This window comes from Dipteris shenzhenensis, chromosome 5 (genome assembly GCF_047967505.1).
Source record: "Dipteris shenzhenensis isolate YYH24624 ecotype China chromosome 5, Dip_SZ_1.0, whole genome shotgun sequence".
NCBI classification, from domain to species: domain Eukaryota; kingdom Viridiplantae; phylum Streptophyta; class Polypodiopsida; order Gleicheniales; family Dipteridaceae; genus Dipteris; species Dipteris shenzhenensis.
Window position 1 is genome coordinate 31,322,843 of NC_141600.1, and position 3,768 is coordinate 31,326,610.

The following is a 3,768-nucleotide window of genomic DNA, read 5'->3' on the forward strand; positions in this document are numbered from 1 at the left end:
TTTAGGAGACCCCAACATCTTCTTTTAAAATGAGTTTTATCACCCCACAATTCATATGGAGTTGTAAGAAACTCAATTCTTTGCTCTCATTCTCAAGCTCCAATAGTGGGCCAATAGCTTTGGTACATAAAAGATTTGAAAAAATTCCATTAGTCCCTAGGATCTTAACATCTTCCTTAAACATGTTTCAATTCTTGTAGGGTGAGAGGTTTATCTAGCTCTTGAGCTTGAAATGTAGATAGGGTGTTGCTCAAGTGTAGGCTATTTTAGATCCTCTAACCTAATGGCCGATAACCCTTTTCTATACCAATAATTTAGTAGTGCCAGTACACAAATCGATCTTTTTAAGCCTCAATTTGCACTTTGACCCCATCCAATTTACTTAAATAGTGGGACTTTCCTCAAACTTGATCTTTCTTTTGATGAGTCAAAGCTTTCATTGGTTCATCTATCCATTGTGCCTATCCACCACTCTTTCAGGTACTTCTTGGCCCGCATAGCATTAATCATTTAATGTCATTCTTGCATCAATTAGCTTTAGCTAATTTGTTGCATTTCCCATGTGATCCTCATCATCAAGTTCAACTATGGCTTTTTCTACATTGTTCAGTTTGTTAGCTCTAGTTTGGGCTACTTTTCTTCTTGGTCCCATTAGGAATTTCCAAATGTCCCTCAACTCCTATCCTAAGGATTATTCCAAATCTTAACCGCTATACGAAGGATCATAACTCCTATCCTAAGGATTATACCAAACCTTAACTCCTATCGTAAAGATTATTCTAAATCTTCATGACCTGATTCTTTTACTGATTTGAACTAAAAGAAGAAAGGGTTAGATTTGAATCATGAATCTCAAGGTTTTTCCCCCATCCCAAAATTCAAGTCAAAGTAGGCTTGCAATATGTGAGATAAGGTAGGCTTTGTAAACCTTGTAGTTTGCCTACCAATAACCATAACAAAGAGTCTTGGAGAGATGAGCTCAGTACAACTCAACGTGCATCTCCAATCTATTGGTTGGACCATGAGAATCCCAAAATCCACAAATTTGTTGAAGTCTTTAAGCAGATCCCACGAGGCTAGTTGAATCATGTAGAGAAACATTTCTTGAATGGATATCAATATAAGAGTTACAGTGGAGATTAAGATCGATTCAATGTTAGAGATGCAATAGTAAATAAGAGGAGACGGACAAATTAAGCACATCATGGGAGCATATGACTTTTTGATCTATCTTTATTAAGATTAAGTGAATTGACTTAATGCACCTTTAGATATGTGTTGATGTGCCCAATTAGCAAGACTTGCATACGTACATGGCACTCTATCATCTTCTTAGTATCCTGAAGGCTTGGCCAAGTTAATGTGAAGAAATTCCCTTTTTTAAATTAGTCATTCTTGAAGCATTAAGAACAACAATAAAAATAAGTTGCGTGTTAGTATGTGGTACATTTTAAAAACATAACAATTGATACATTTCAAAGACAATTGATGAGCTCTCATGAAAAGGGTTCGACTAGAAATGAAGATTCAATTAGCAAGATTGATGAAAGGCAGGGCAAACAGGTGGGTAAGCCCAAAACTACAACGCAGATGACTTTTTCCTTCTCTTCCTCTCTGTATTTCCTAGCTCAATATTTGGGAGAATCAAAGGCCGTATAACATTAGAATCCAAGCTAATGCTTGTTGTAGAGCGGCGCATACTCAAAACTGAAGCGTTTGATCATAGTTAACCATCCAATAACCAAGCATGATATTGTGGAGTAGCTCAACCATCACAAACCATAATAAAAAATTCACAGCTTGACCTAGTTTTGAACACCTTCTTACCAACATTAAATCTACAAGCTGGTGGAGCTGTTTTATGATACCGTTTCTGTACGGGCAGGATCACTCCAGGTGGCGTCTGTGGCTATGGGATTATCCCCAGGAATCAGCAACGGGGGCCCAAGAGAGTAATCCGTTCCAGGAAACAATTCTTTCCCTCTTAGACCAGTACTTGGAGTTGGAAGAAGCCTATCAAAGACTTCAGCTGAGTCGGAACCTGTATGTATGCAGGTGTGTGCATATAATGTTGTATGGATTAATAAACATATCCCAAAGAAGATTTATTAAGATTAGAGATGATGAGGATTCAGGCGGCAGCGACCTCTCCGGACTCGGATTTTGACAGTGTGGACTCAGGGATTTCATACACTGCAGCAGCGGGTTGGGTTTGGGTGACTCTATCATTGCCCAAGAATGTGGGTATCGTTTGCTCCGGTGCATTTCTGTTCGCTATTACCATTTTTCATTGGGTGATGCTAGCATCGCCTATTGACTCTCTTAGAATGTAGGTATCGTTTGCTCCGCTCAACCGAGTCTCCTTTTATGGTTTCCTGAATTCGCATGGTGCTACAGGCAATGGAGAACGAGCCTAGCACCGAACGCTCATTGCCTGGATTACGAGACCATTATCAGCAAGGCAAGGTCCAAATCAGCTTTGGTGCATCCTCATACCCACCTACCCTACAGCCCAATCCACAGGTCCAACGCTACTGCTTCTACTCTGTTTGGAATATGCCATGCACCTGCCAGGCCATCTTCTTCATTCAGCTTCTTAAAGCACGTTCTATGCATCGTGCTGCATTATTATAGGTGACTGACCGGCCTGGCACGCCCCACTTGGCCTTGGCAGTGCTAGCTTTTTGCCTTGCTTTATAACCTGCTTCGTTATTGGATGTGTGGACGCTTGGTTTCTGAATGAAGCTTGCTGTGGTCTTGAATCAACAAGCTAAGGCTCCAGTTTGGGTGTTCATTGCCGTAGAGAGCACTATCCAAGAATGGAAATTTCAAGGAGGCCTCGGTCTATCCTCCAAATTCCTCTAATGACACAGCCTGGTTGTGGGATGAGCTTAAAGACAGGCTCCAAGGAGAGCATTGGCTGCTTGCTGGTGACTGGAACATGACTGAGAGGCATGAAGCCCGTTCCCACGCACAAGGGACCAAGGTATGCAAGGTAATGCTTTTGAATTAGTGGACTGTGAAGATTTCAACCTGGAAGGGCTAGGTGGACAGGATGCAGGATAGTCAGGGCTGGATGCTCCCATATAGCAGAGGTTTCCAAGTCTGAGCTCAGCCGGCGGTTTGTGATGCTGCCATGGCTAGGCCATTCTCTCATAATCTGTGCATCTTCGGCGGCCTCTTCTGATTCCGGATGCCTGCTTTCAGCTGCTCCTTTCCTTTGTAAGTTCGTTTGAACTTCTTCTTCAAACTTTTCGCTCAGTGCTTGCTCGGTGAAGAAGGGTGGGTCCACCGTCTGCAAGAATCGAGAACGAATGCACAGATCTAGGAACCCATTGATATTGCCTTTGCCTTGGCACATTTCATGTGCAATTGTCATGACTACATAAACTCTAGCTCGCAACCACTAGATGATGTGCGCCACCTGCAATAATTCTGTGCTGATGTACGTGAGACTTTGGCAACTGATGAAGCCCACCGAATCCCATTGAAATGGAGAAGTATTGTTCTCTCATTCAATTCTCAACCGCTTTTTGCTTGAAGTAGGCCACCCTAAGTCTCCACTCTTTCAATCGGGTTCCATGTATATTCATAGTAGATTTTCAGGAAGGGATTGTTGACGAGTGAGAGAAACACCCCTGTTGCTAATGAGTGACCTAGACAGAGATCACTCTTCCAAACACTCATGCACATGAAATGTACATGAGCTTTGCAATAATTGTATCAATAATTGTGGAATGCACATGAACTTTGCAGCCATACATAGCT